The sequence below is a fragment of the Syngnathoides biaculeatus genome, chromosome 23 (genome assembly GCF_019802595.1).
Source record: "Syngnathoides biaculeatus isolate LvHL_M chromosome 23, ASM1980259v1, whole genome shotgun sequence".
In the NCBI taxonomy this organism is placed as follows: domain Eukaryota; kingdom Metazoa; phylum Chordata; class Actinopteri; order Syngnathiformes; family Syngnathidae; genus Syngnathoides; species Syngnathoides biaculeatus.
The window spans coordinates 12,656,116-12,671,375 of record NC_084662.1 but is presented as its reverse complement, the minus strand read 5'-3'; the positions used below and the strand labels follow the sequence as shown (position 1 = coordinate 12,671,375).

At 40.5% G+C, this 15,260-nt stretch overlaps 1 protein-coding gene and 1 non-coding gene across 4 annotated transcripts in view; one reads left to right on the top strand and one right to left on the bottom strand.

Moving 5' to 3' along the window:
• The window catches only part of fut8b (fucosyltransferase 8b (alpha (1,6) fucosyltransferase)), a 197,926-nt gene that overhangs the window by 7,139 nt on the left and 175,527 nt on the right, over positions 1–15,260 (top strand). For all 3 annotated transcript variants that reach the window (XM_061812713.1, XM_061812710.1, XM_061812712.1), the window contains exons 3-4: positions 3,005–3,077; positions 3,664–3,790. The gene's annotated coding sequence lies outside the window, so the exon portion shown is untranslated. The remainder of the gene's footprint in view (positions 1–3,004; positions 3,078–3,663; positions 3,791–15,260) is intronic.
• On the bottom strand, positions 9,697–9,769 carry trnas-gga (transfer RNA serine (anticodon GGA)). The gene has a single exon. It is a non-coding gene; the product is annotated as a tRNA-Ser (tRNA).

The following is a 15,260-nucleotide window of genomic DNA, read 5'->3' as shown; positions in this document are numbered from 1 at the left end:
GCCAGGAAAACTAAGGAGTGGCTCCGTAAGAAACATTTCAAGGTTCTGGCGTGGCCTAGCCAGTCTCCAGACCTAAACCCAAAGAAACTCTTTGGAGGGAGCTGAAACTCTGTGTTTCTCAGCGACAGCCCAGACACCTGCATGGTGCAGAGAAGATCTGTGTGGAGGAGTGGGCCAAAATCCCTCCTGCAGTGTGTGCAAACCTGGTGAACAACTACAGAAAACGTCTGACCTCTGTAATTGCAAACAACGGCTACTGTCCCAAATATCAACAGGTGTTCAAATCCTTATTTGTAGCTGTATCACATAAATGAATTGTTAAAAAAAAATCAAACCGTGTCATTTCTGGATTTTTCTTTTTCGATAATCTCTCTCACAGTGGACATGTACCTACGATGAAAATGTCAGACCCCTCCATGATTTCTAAGTGGGAGAACTTGCAATATAGCAGGGTGTTCAAATACTTATTTTCTTCACTGTACTTCAGAACCGACACACGCACCCATTCGACTTCCTCCACCTAACTTCCAATTAATAGCTTTTCTTTGGCTCATCAGCGTCCATTAAATTTAGGGATGAATGAAGATGTTAGGTGCACTTGCACATGATTGGGGAGTGAGAGTGGGGGACCAGCACGATTACCTTGGCCAGGTTTAAAGAGAATTTAGGATGACATGTTAATTATTAAGAATTCCTCCAGCTCCTACTTTCAGAGCTTCGTGCTACCTAACCATTTATCTCATATTTCAGAGCACGAAAGATTCAGCTCTAGACTCCAAGGTGGGGGTTTTTACGGTAGATGTGTGCTTTCTTCATTTGCAGCCAAGGCTTTAGTTTTCACAAATCGACTTGTGGGGACTCGAGCAGAAAACGGTGTGCCTGCGAACGACAGCAACAGGTGTGTCCCAGGGCAAAATGGAGCATAGTTGTGCAATGATCCTTTAAAATAGCCTAAAAGAAAATAGATTTATATAAAATTACACATATGCATTGCATTACAGTGGAACCTGTTACCTCGTAAACCGCACAACCATTTCTATGCATGACTTTCGACTTCAGTTCACTGTGTTGCCAAAGGATTAACTCGGGGCAGGAGTGATTGCAAAGAGCAAAAGTCTAATTATAACTATAGAACCATAAATGAAGCTTATTGTTGCGTAGGAATGAGTTACACGCATCTCAGTCCTGGCTTCTCAGTACAATATCGCTAAGGCATCAATAAGCTGACATCGCTATATCTCAACCTGCACAAAGCGCACATCTTTAATTCATAAAATGGGGAGAATCTTGCACTGCAGTGTGAGCAATAATTCAGTAAAAGCTTGCCTTCCAGCGAGATTGACTGGGCTTAATTTAACATGAATGAAAAATAATCTAATTAAAAAAAGAAGGACAGCATGTACAGTACAATGCTGTGGAATTATCAACTGCCTTTTTAAAAGTATTTAAAAGCGTGATATAGATGATTTTGTTTTTAACAGATGGACTACTTTTTGGCACCGATATTTAGAATCTTCGGTATTTTTCAGCATCAGTATATATAATTTTTTTTTTAAACTGCCCTGCTGCTATCAATAAGCGAATTTAAAACTGGGTTATTTTGGCGCCCCTCCCTTTCGTCCCATTTATGTGTCCAACATTGTTTCAGACACGGGGCCATCGGATTGGTTAAGCAGGGACTTTACGTGCGAGGGGCAGAGCCCATCTGAAGCTGAAGATTACTTCACAAACACAAGCAGGAGAGAGAAAACGTTTTCTCGTATGAGAAGCTCCAAAGAACAAAACTCACGTGTCGAAGGCAAATGCAGAAAACTCACCGAAAATTGTAATAAACATTCCAGTGCTCTACATCTCACAACTACTATTAAAGTTACATTACAGCGAGCAGCAGAGTAAGATTAACAGCAGCTCTGCTAGCTCTGCGTCTCTCCCGACATGTCTGAGAATTACTTGAAAGAAGGCTGCTGATAAACAAGTGAAACGGTGCGTAATATCCAAAGCGTGGCGTGTGATTGAGAAAGGGAGTGTGCAAAAACATGAATTCATTTGTTTTATTGGAGGGAAGCACGCTAAGGCGGAGGCTGATTTGCTCTTACCGTAACATTAATTCACCGGTCTGGCGCTAAACGCTCAGCAGTCTACATACATATTAGCAGCGGTGTTTTTTCCACATGAAAAACAACAGAGCTCACGACGACTACAATAATGTAAATGTGGTTCCTACTGATGAGGGTTTTGGATGGAGATTCCTCCACGTGACAGGAATGTTCCTAGTGTTTTTCTGGGATCTCCGTTTGCTGCTTTACCACCTTCTCTGAAATCAATTTGTGATGTACACTTTCTTTTGTATTAATATTCTGAAGCTCTGGACAAATTGTTTGAATGTGGATTCTTAACGCTTGATTTTCACCAGCTGCAAGTTGCCCTGGAGAAAACCGAGCCGTTGAAGCCACTGTTTACTCTGCCTTCGATGGCCTAGTTGTAGCCTGGCTTAGAACTTTAAGTTGAACACCGGGAAGGCCAGCAAAGATTGGTATAAATGAGGTTAGCGTTCATTTCACTTTGTTTCATGTGGCTAGACGCTAGTTGCGCAGACGCGGCCTCAAACCATCTGTCAATGGCCGTTGTTTTGCCAAATCACCACTTGCAGTGTGTGTCTGCCCGATTAGGTGGTGACATAATGATTTGGCTGCACATTAAAATGATTTGACATGCTCTGTTTGCCTGTCTGCCGCATTCCGCTCTCGCATTCATTGCCTTGGACTTTGTCGAACCCAAAAAAAAAAAAAAAAAAAAAATGCATCAGTACAGTGCTCTGCATGATTCTGCATCAGTAAATATCTCCTTCATAATTTGCGTCATTCTCCGTTTTCAATGCAGTTCTAATGGGGAGTCAATTTGTCCTCATCTACATTTCTATCCATTATTCATGTTTTCTGCGCACACAGCTTGCAGTTTCTCGCTTTTAGGCTATTTCTCATGTTAACTTTTTATTTCCCCCCAGCTTCCCTTCTGTGTTTCCTCTCAGCTCTGCTTTGAAGTCCTGGTTACAGCCCAAAACCAGCCGCTCGGATAAGGTACGGATTTTTTTTTCTCTCCATTTTTATTTTTGAGTTTCAAGTCAAGTAAAAATTCATTTATCCCCAGAAGGAACCCACAAGTGGTCAAGATGTTTTTGTGTTGACTGAAGTAGATCCAACCAATTAGAACACTGTTGCAGAAAAGTCATTGCGACATAGTTGTTGTGAAACTCAAAACCATGAGAGACACCATCGACGCAACCTTATGAATATTTGGATTCTCAATTTTGTCCCAAAAAAATAAAGTCAAACGTTGCTTTAAATGTAACATTTTTCCACCTCTGCATCATTAGAACATATTGTATCTGCGACATGCTGTCATCAAAATAACCAAAGAATCAAGGATTACTTTGCATGTTACACAGCATATGTATATTTTTTGTCTTGTGACAGTTCTCATCATTCCCCACATACTGCTATGCCAATGGCGAGTTCGGCTTTTGTCAACATGACAAATCGGCCGTTTACAGAAGCTTCTTCTCCCCAGCAAGTGGATGCACGACTGCGGGCTGGATCTCACCAGCAAGTGTTTTTTTAACAGCCGGAATGCACTGTGGCTGATTGCTTTCTTTTCTACTTGCAGAAGCAGATTCCAGTGTGGGGGAATAAAGTATTTTTAACTCATGGAGGCATAAGTTCAGCATATGTCAACACAGGACCAGACTGAAATACCCCCTGCCACTACTGTGAAAAATTCACCCAGCAATCAAGTAAGTGGCCCTATCAAAAGCTAATGCATTTTGAGCACTCAGTACTTCAGACAATTGCGTCTCACCTCCCAGGTGAAACAATTCAAAGGGCTCTGATACCTTTGTCACATTTAAAGTCAATGTGTATGCTATTCATCACCCATGAATACTTTTCAAAAGAACCCCTGTAATTAAACATTACAGTACATTGAAAGGGGCAATAAAATTAAAATTTAATGATCCCGGAGGGTAGATTGGGCTGTGGAGAGAGGTCTAAAAATGTAGCAATTCAGTACAAGTGAAATAGGCTACAGTGTTCAGTTTTCCCCCCTCCTCTCTTTGCAGATACATACTGCGCATAAGTACACACTCATACATAATGATGTTGCCTTCCTCGGCCTTGTGTTTCTCCTCACTTTCATCTGCGTTCAGCGGAGCTTCTTTCCATATCAAAGCTTTAACTACAACGTCTCCACTCTCTCGCGCGCCATCTGCAGCGGCATCAGGCCAGGTAGCACTTGAAACGACAAAGACGGCCACACTGAGAATGGTATTCGGTGGGTGGACCTAAAAAAAAAAAAAAAAAAAAGAAGTTAAAATACCATAATTTCTGCATTTTTGATGCAGTAATTTTCCAGAGGTATGAGGAGCCTTCAGAAGACTAATGTGTGCTCTGATTGTAAAATTATATGTCTGCGTTTATAACATGATTGCACCAAAGATGTTACTTGATTTATTTTTTACTGTTATTTCTTTGTTGGAATTTGTGTTTAACACAAAGTATGTACATAAATTACAATTCCCAATTGTAGAAGAGTGAAAGAACAAATATTTTTTTTTTCCCCAATAGTCAAAGCATACTAAACCTTTTTCTTATCTTAATTTGTTAATTAACATGAGCAGGTGAGAGCAAATTACGACAGTGCTCGCATGCTAAGTGTGAGTGTAAGAATGTATGTCTACAGAGCTCGTGCACGTGGCTGTTCTCCTGTTGGTTGTCACAACAGACGAGACAGATATTCAAAGAGATCATTCTATGGAATACCAGCAGAAAAAAACAAAAAAAGATCGATGGATTTCGGCAATTAAAAATGATGGATGGTGCCCAACCAAAATATACACACACTTGTATAGCAATCGCTTCATTTCAGGTAAGAATTATTCTTCTCAATCTCAAATTACCAGGAAGTATTTTTAATGCCAAGTTGGCTCATTTGAGAACAATGGGTTTTTAAAAAAACCGTTGGAGAGGTTTGCGGGGGTTAAGTGTGACTACGTCCTCTTTTTTTTTTTTTTTTTATAGTTAGCGAATGCGAGTTTGTGTAAAACCAGGGGTCGTTTATTTAAATATTGGTATTTGTTTTGAATACTAGCTGAAAAGATCGATGGATTCCGGCAAAGGTTAACTTGTGGCCGAACACCCTTCCGCGTTCACGAGCCGTCATCCCGTCACTATGTGGGATTTATTCTTGATTGAGAACAGAGCCAGCAACGAAGTATTTGTATGCGTCCACACATTTATATGCTTTCAAATTTTTCCGTGTAAATCACGACGACTTACTCACCAGATCTATGTGTATATCCAGTTGTCCAAGACAAGCGGAAGCGAATTAACAGTCCAATTTCTTATCAGCGAAAGCATCGACTTCGGCATTAAATATGGGTCCTCTATGCCAGGTTTATCTAATTTTTTTGACGCACCTTGGTTTATTTTCACCTTCTAAATGTCTAACGGTATCGGGCAAGACACTGGGCGTCGTGCTATAAGACATATTTTCCTGTCGTCTCCAACCGACTTAGCATTGAACAATGCTTAGCTTGATCGGCAACATAGCGACGTAAACAAAAGTCATGTGACTTTACAACGTAGGTGCACGAACTCTATACAGTGATTGTTTATGATGGTAGAAGACAACGGTCATTTGAAAGACAGCTAAAGATTTTTACAAAAGTGTGTGTGCACACGTGTGCACGTGTTGCATGCGCACTATAAGTGTGCATGTGAGGTGATATGCGCGTGGAGATAGTAATGTGCAGTATAAGCCTGCCTGATACTCTTTGGAGAGTCAGGCGACAGGTTCCAAAATAAAACTACACTTGGATCAACATATTGGAATTAATTTTTCATCTGAATTAATTTTTGGGGGAAAAATCATTTGCATACGGCGTGCATGTAAAGCACAGTGCTAAAATAGCAACTCTAGCAAGTTAAATCCTTACTCGTATTTATTCCGTCCTCGTGTTGTGTTTTTTCCATTTACGTGTTTTGGCTCGATAAGCATTTGTTGTCCTGCGCTAATGATGGAACTGAATTGCACCGATGAATTAAACGGATGTGTAGGAGAGCAGCGGAACATGTGGGAGGGCATGAGATTAAAGCAAGTGGAAGTATGGGAGAAGACGAGAGAGGGATTATTAGAGTAGGGGGTGAAAGAGAGTGTATTGCCTTGCAAGGTTGTCATTGAGGTGAGCCAAGGCTTTCAGAGATTATATGCACTGGTCACACATCAATCACAGGGAACTTACTGTCAGGAAGTTGGAGGTCTTTCACTTCTTTCAGCCCGATCACTGTTGTGACCCATCGTCGGTTTGGGCCTCATTAACCTCCAGTTGGTTCAACATCTTGTGACACTGGTTGTGAAGCAGCAAAGGTTGATGGATGTTGTCAGTGAAGTGATAAGAGTGAATTATTTTGTACAAATTCACACACACAACAAACAGAAAAAGAATCATTTATTTTTATAACAGATGCCCTGTGAAAATTAAAATGTTCAACAAAAATTCCCTGTACGGTTAATGAAATTCGACCACAATGATGAGAAGTGGTCGTGCTGTGTGCCATACAACATACAAAGCAAATTGCAATTATTGGATGAGAAAATATATCTTTGATTCCTGTACCTTGCTGCAGTTCGAGGGAGAGTATTTTCAGTATATACAGACTTTGTGTACAAATATATAAGTGGTTCCTGGTGGTTATCCAGGACCCACATTTTCTTACATTCGTGTATAATACTTTGTACTATAATAACGTTGCTCAAAAGTTGAAAATTAAAAAATGGTTTCACATTGCAGAAACAAGTTGATACCTAGGGGTGGTGTACTTTCATTCCAATTTGATATGTACTGTCTCCTCCTTTTTCTTTCGGCTTATCCCGTTAGGGGTCAGCACAGTGTGTCATCTTCGATGAACGCATATTTGTTTGGCTCAGTTTTTATGCCGTATGCCCTTCCTGACGCAACCCCTCTGCATTTAGCTGGGGAGAGAAGCTTCCAGCACCTGGTATTCCCAGACGGTCCCCCATCCAAGTACTAACCAGGGCCAAACCCGCCGAGCATCCGAGATGTGACGAGATCGGGCGTTCTCAGGATAGCACGGCCGTTGCTGTTTTTTTGTGTGCGATACACTATACAGAGCAAATTGCAATTATTGGATGAGAAAAATATACCGTATTTTCTGCACTATAAGGTGCACCGCATTATAAGGCGCACCTTCAATGGATGCCCTATTCTCAAACATTTTTCATATATAAGGCGCATAGAATAGACGCTACAATAGAGGCTGGGGTTACGTTATGCATCCATTAGATGGAGCTGCACTAAAGGCTCAATATTGATCCATATATAAGGCGCACCGTTTAAATTAAACGCTTTTAGGTGTGCCTTATTGTGCGTAAAATACGGTACTTGATTGCCGTACCATGCTGAAGTTCCATTGAGAGTATTTTCAGTATATACAGAATATCTGTACAAAAGATGTGGTTTTTGGTACTTACCGAGGACCCATACTTTCCTACAGTAGTGTATAATACTTTTTTGGGGGGACCAGAACATTGATCAAAACTTGAAAATGGAAAAAAAAATAAGGTTTCACATTGTAGGCCCAGTATTTATGCTCTGGCACATCAGCACCTCCAGTGTAGAAAATGATGGATGTTTTTTTACTGTGGTGACATAGTACGTGCTAGCAAATATATAATATAAAGTATCAAGTGACCACACCACTGCCTTGTGTTGATTTATCTCGAAGAGCAAATTTAACCTAATTGTTCTTCCAATGGTTCCATTCTTTTATTTTTGCCTTTCAGTCTCTGCTTGTGCAATCAATTCAGTTTGAGTTTGAGCGTCATTGCATTTCCTACAATAATATAAAAGACTAATGGAGCCCACAAATGGGTTTCAGAGGATAAGACTGTTTAATAATAATTGTAATGAAAAGAATGAAACACTAGCAGACGATCTTTCAAGGACTGTGCACATAATCTCTTGTGTTCTATTTAAATAAAGTTCATTTCAACTCATTTCTTAAAAAGAAAAAATATATGGGCTTTGTTGGCGTTAAAATAAACATTAGCTGGAGTAAATCATGTTTTAGTGAGATATTTCCAGGCAATGACTTATTGATAATTTCAAACAAGCTTTATCAGGTTTCCAGTTTTCGTTTTAATATTTGATGGTCTTCTTTAAAAAAAACATCATTTCCATGTGTCCAACAAATTGGAACAGACTTTTGACTGCAAACCACCACAAAGTTGTCATCTACCAATTAGCACCGTCAGCTTCATGTTTATTTTCCCTGACGCACTTTGCACAAATGGCTAATCTGTCTGTGGTTGTCATCGTCGCTTTCCTCTTTGCAGTTTCTTCCCCCTTGTTTTTTTTTTTTTTTTTTTTCCGAAAAATTCAACGCGACACACTTGTCACTACGCACAATCTGCCATCTCATTATCATGGCTCACATTGCAAGGACTTCATCGTAAGTGACTACTGTAATGAACATGGTGGGAGCCACCATTCAATTTGCATTTACTTTGCTGCAAATAATGGATTCTGTTGGACAAGACAGAACCCCTCATTAAAACCTTTTCAATTGTGGCCAATAAGTCATACCAATAATATTCTGGATCTGCAGAACACTTTGATTGAACCAGCAAAACTTCCCCAGACGTACCTTCATTATAAATTTGCAACCACAGTGGAAAATTGAACCTCATTAAGGTCATTTAATTGCATTTCAACCAAAACGTCATCCAGGGAGTATGAAAGAAGGAATTCTCTGCATGTTTGTTTTCTTTGGCTTTTTTTTTTTTCCAAGTTATTGCAAAAGAAGGATTGGCCTCAATAAAGGGGTTTTGAGAACAGGAACATTGAAAGATAAAATAACCAATCTTGCATGCCATTAACTCCCCGAGCACACCACCAATTTTCACAGCAATCCACCTGTTTGAAGTCCATGTAGTTCAAATGTACCATGCACGTCTGAATTAATGTGGAAAGGACTTTTATGTGCGGTGAACTTTTGATTAAATAGGGAGTTTCATCATTATTAATACCAATTAGCTTTTCCTATCAGGATTATATTTTCAACAGATAAGTTTCTTTTGATTGACATTCTCTTAGAAGTCTGAACTAAAAAAACTATTTTATGTTACGGAATGATCTATACTCAGACTCTCCACCCTTCTGCCGGCTAAACAATAGGTGGCCTTCAAGACTCAAGTGATCAGAAAATTATCAGATTTGCAACAAAGGCTAGCAAAGATAAGAGCTAGAGGAATATACAGTAATTATCCTTGGCTTTGTTTAACTTGATACTAAGTTTTTCAATTGTGTTCAACCCAAGTGAACTTTTTAATAACACCTACTGTAGCTTCATGGTACTGGAGTCCTACGTTTCTGATGAACAGAATCACAATTGATCGATGTGTGCTCAAGTTTGGCCATTCCCTGCCCTTTGGCTAATGGTTCTCCTTTTCCCATACCCATTCGTTTGGACATACTCTACCTTGTTGTCCATGGTGTGTGTGTTTCTTTCGGCTTGTCCCTTTCGGGGTCGCCACAGCGTGTCATCTCAGATGAACGCACATATGTTTGGCACAATTTTTACGCCGGATGCCCTTCCTGACGCAACCCTTCTCAGGGAGTGGAGGCCCCAGTGGGATATGAACCCACAACCCCTGGTTTTCCAAACCAGTGCTCTAACCACTGAGCTACAGGGCCTCCCTTGTTGTCCATGGTGCACCCCCTTATTTTTAATATTCATCTTCTTCTTTTCCATTCGGCTTGTCCCGTTAGGGGTCGCCACAGTGTGTCATCTTTTTCCATCTAAGCCTATCTCGTGCATCTCCCTCTCCAACAAAAACTCTCCTCATGTCTTCCCCTCATGACATCCATCTACCTTTTCTTTGGTCTTCCTCTCACTCTTTTGGCTGGCAGCTCCATCCTCAGCTCCCTTCTCACTCTCTCTTGCATCTGAACATGTCCAAACCATCGACGTCTGCTCTCTCGTACCTGGTCTCCAAAACATCCAACTTTGGCTGTCCCTCTTATTAGCTCATTTCTAATCCTATCCATCCTACTCACTCCAAGCGAGAACCTCAGGATCTTCATTTCTGTCACCTCCAGTTCTCCTTTCTGTTGTCTCTTCAGTGCCACCGTCTCTAATCTGTACATCATGGCCGGCCTCACCGCTGTTTTATAAACTTTGCCCTTCATCCTTGCAGAGACTCGGCTGTCACATAACAAACCAGACACCTTCTGCCAGCTGTTACTCTTACTCACCATTTTAATACTCTCGACCACTTTGCATACTGTTGCCCCCTGGCATGTGCCCTACATTTTAGCCCATACTATGACTCTTTTGTCTGTACTCTACCCCTTGGCCTCTTGTATATAGGTTTTCCAGTAGTACACCTTCCATCTCATGTTATAATCTGTTTTACTCAAAGGGCTGCTGTGGTTTAGTTGGTAGAGCGGGTCATCCATCGATGGAAGGGTTGGCGGTTTGAATCTCATCTCTGACTGTTTACTGTTGAAGTGTTCTCAGGCAAGTGTTTTGGGATTGGGGGTTGTGTGATCCCTCAAGATTGTGTTTTTGATATTCTCCCGCTCTAAACTCATCAACTTGAGAAGGCATATTTAAAAATATTAAAACCCCCAATTCACTGACTACTTCTGTATTGGAATTGTCATTACAGTATATGGGATATATTTTACATTTTGTTGGCATCCTGTCTTCTCCTTCCTCCATTTGTGCCTCCTCTAGCACCTTTAAAAGTTTGAAAGAAGTTTAAACATGAATTAATTAGCCGTGTTGCCTGAGCAGATCACGGATCAAGGGATAGGTATTGTTCAAACTTCGACAATTGCCTTTTATGTGGAAATAGTTCTTGCTGTCAATGTCAACGTAAGTACAGCCTCTACTGTAAAAGACTTTCACTCAATACATTTCAATCTAATAAGGGTTGTCAAATACGGAAGCCAAGTTTTGAAAACTTCATACATGAGTGTCTGTCTGGACTACTTAAAGTCATCATTAAATTATTACAAAACTGTATTGTACTGCATTTGACAAGGCCCTTCCTTAAACTTGGCCCCCTACTGCGGCACAGTTTTCTTTTAAATGTTTTATGGGCGTGTCAGTCTGCAGGACCACATTTAATACAAGGACACACAAGCAGACTCGCAAGAGTTACAAAAAAAAAAAAAAGAAAAATACTTTATATACTTTCTGTTTAATTAATTATGGCTTGTTGCACTGCTATGCTCATGGCAAGGCACAGATCTGGTGACTTTTGACATTTTTCTTTTTACAAAATATGTCAAAAAATGTCAAAAAATATGTTTTGGGTAAAAACCAGCCCTAGTTCTTTTGCTGATTACTAAACAAAAGCATTTAATATATTATTTTCTCATGATCATTAAAAAAGAGAGCCTCACCTGGGTAGTTTTGTTCTCTACATTTTCACAGAACATCCTCTTCTGGAGGTTTTAAAAGATCAGGAAATGTTGGTGTCTGCCAAAAACCACAATGTCTGTAGTATTTTGTGTAGCAATCCAAAATGTATGACCATTAGAATTGTTAGTTACTTCAGCATTATCGTGACACAGACGGCAGGGATTTGGCCTATGGGGCCACCACGCACATTGCTGCCCAACTGAGAGGATTCCCTCGATATATAATCAAAGATGAACAAAAGAGAATAAATTCCCCACATAGACAGAATAGTGTCCCAAAACAGAATATGTAATTAAACCTTCATACCTATTTTGTGGGCGAGTTTGGGTAATCCCCCATCCTGCTGCCGTGTGTGTTGCTGAAGCTGATTTGTTGGGACAGCGGTGCACGTTTTCACCTTGATCGGCAATAGTTTTTCATGTTTCAGAAATTAGTTATACATGACAAACTGTGGTCGTTTAATGACATAGGAATGACCTGTTTAAAAGGAGAGGCAAGATTTAATATCTACGAGTTGGACAGACAGTGGATGAGAGATGAAAATGAAGACCATAATATTAAAATTAAAGGAGTGCGGAGAGCTGGAACATTAATGTTGTGAAAAGTAAGAGAGCCTGTCCTGTGATTTAGGTCAGCTTAAGGTTTTGAAATGATTCCACAATAAAATTTATCAGTAACAGGTCAGAGTTGTGGAAACGCTGTCATGTTTTCCACCGTATAGCATCTATATTTGTCTGAGATATGCATTTGTTGCTTTGAACCCCAATCCTAAAACTTTCAGCCTTCTTGATCAAGCTTTCCATTCACTAGCCATTAATTCACTGCCATACCCTAAGAGATGAATGCTTTTGAACTTCTCCCTGATAAGAACAGGGATAGTCCCTCCTTTACTCAGGAGGATACCACAACCAAGAGAATTTCAAATTGGGACTCATCTGACCAAAGAGCACTTTTGCACTTTACCTCACTCCATTCCGTTTGAACTGTGTTACAGAAAAAGTGTCTGTGTGTCTGTGATATGTTCATATAGCGAAGTAAGTTTTGCCTTTGTGCAATAGGGCTTTAAACTGGCATTTGCAAATAGTATTGTTTCTGATTTCTGGAAGTATTCTTAAACCTATCTAGTGACTTCAATTATGGACGCATGCCTGAGTTTTAACATGGTCACACACATTCAATAGTGATTTATCGCCTTTCCTCGTTGTTTTTTTTTTGTGAATAGTTTGACTATGAATTGACTATTTTGACTACGAATTGGAATTTGCATTAAAAATGTAGCTAGTGACAGATATCAGTGATCCTTTTAAATGAGGAACATTGTTATAAATTGGATTTACAATATGTAAACAGATCTGTGATCATCTGCATCTAGGGATGTGGCTTATTAACATCATCCATCTATCTATTTTGTTTGCTGCTTATCCTCACAAGGGTCGTGGGGAGTGCTGGAGCCTATCCCAGCTGTCAAGGGGCAGGAGGCGTAGTACACCCTGAACTGGTTCCCAGCCAATCGCAGGGCACATGGAGACAAACAGCCGCACTCACAATCGCACCTTGGGGCAATTTAGAGTGTCCAATTAATGTTGCATGTTTTTTGGGATGTGGGAGGAAACTGGAGTGCCCGGTGAAAACCCACGCAGGCACGGGGAGAACGTGCAAACTCCACACAGGCAGGTCCGGGATTGAACCTAGGACCTCAGAACTGTGAGGCCAACGCTTTGCTAGCTGATCCACCGTGCCCCCCTGATTAACATCATTGTGAAATGATTTCATTTCATTTTACATTTCTAGCTTTCTGACCGGAATGCTAATATTCCTGTAGTTTTTTTTGATTTTCCTGTCCGCAACCATAAAGTCTCCTGAACGTATTGTTTTTGGACAGAATGGGTGAAATATGTGAGATAAATACACACAGGACTTTTGTCCTTATGATAGTTCTTTGTACTGACGGAAGAGTAGATGAAATCGAAGGTTGTCTGTCAGCTTTTTTGACCATTCTGATAATTGATATTGATACTCAAGTGTATCTGACCTCAGTTGTGCAAGAGCACTAGAAAACGCCCACATAGCGCCCGTCTCCATCTTCCTCCATCTCTTGCCATCTCCCCTTTGTTTTGCAGTCACAGCCTATAAGTGGACTGAAGTTCGCTTCAATATACAACCCGTCTGTTGCACCATTTTGCGTTTAATGAAAGAGGGTTCAACGCAATATGACATAGGAGGACAAAAATAATAAAAAAAAGGGATCCCTGAAAGGGTCATGGATTTTTCCCAGGAAATTGACTGCAGGTTGGTACCTTTCACTCCAGCCTGGGCAGGACAAATCACATCACTGCAGCTTTTCTGGGAGGTTTAAAAAAAAAAAAAAAAAGAGCCAAAGAGCAGCTCATTTCTTGCCAACTGTTCTTTTTTTTCCTCCCTGCTCTATTTTTTTTTCTAGCTTCTATTTCACCGCTTCACACAAACAGAAAATCCTCATTATTTACCACTCACCCTTCTGCCTTCCTCTTACCTTTTTTTTTTTTTTTTTTTTTTTTGCAACGCCGTCTTAAAAGCATGGCTTGGTGGTGACCCAATTACTCTAAGTTGTCCCTCCCTGGTAGGATGTAGCCACGTCCCTCCCGGGAGACTCTCTTCTTGCAGCACAAAGACGATCCATCATTCTCTTCTGCCACCTCCCTCTTGTCACATTTGTTACTGTCGCACAATCGCATATGCTTCCAGGCGTACACACATGCGTCCTCATGCACGCCCACAGATGGTCACGAAGACACGTATGCAAATCAATAGTAAGACAAATCTCTTCAAGTTTGGACAGACGCGTGGATTTATTTCCCATGTGTGTTTACCCAGAAACACTCCTACACACCCTACTGTACTGTTGTGTAAATATCAGTGGGCGTGTGACACACCTTGACAATTCTTCTTCTTTGTTTTGACAGCTCATCACTCCCCCGCTTGTTAGTATAATCCCGGCTGCGTTTACCAACAATTTAATAATTAAAATGTGATAAAGGCAGTAGGTCAGTCATTCGTTTTCATTGAAATAAATCAAAAACTATTTCAACCAACTACATATTTAGCCTTCATAATGTGTCATATGCGTAAAATAACATAGCAAGTACAACTCTCCTCTCTTTTAGGCTCATATCTGACAAAGATATCTAAATGAAATAGAATGACTTAATTTACCACAGCTGAATTCAGGATAATACAGACAAAGTTGAACCTCTAAAGTTTAGCACAACTGTCCAAGTTGATGCTGTTACCAACTTTTAATAACTGTACAAACAACACTTTTAATTGTCATCCATCCATCCATTCATTTTCTCAGCCACTTATCCCAGCTGTCAACGGGCAGGAGGTGGGGTACCCCCTGAACTGGTCGCCAGCCAATCCCAGGGCAGATATAGACAAACAGCCGCACTCATAATCACACCTCGGGGCAATTTAGAGTGTTCAATTAATGTTGCATGTTTTTGGGATGTGGGAGGAAACCAGAGTGCCTGGAGAAAAGACATGCAGGCACGGGGAGAACATGCAAATGCCACACAGGCGGGTCCCGGATCCAACCTGGGACCTCAGAACTGTGAGGCCAATGCTTTGTGTGTCATGAACCATGAAAGTACTTTAAATCATGTTTTTGTGGGACTTTAGAAATTAAGTTCTAATGCTGACAGCACAACACGTATTTGAGAAGACATTTTAATATACGTTTATGCTCTTTCTAAATTATTTCTATTGGTTTCTTTT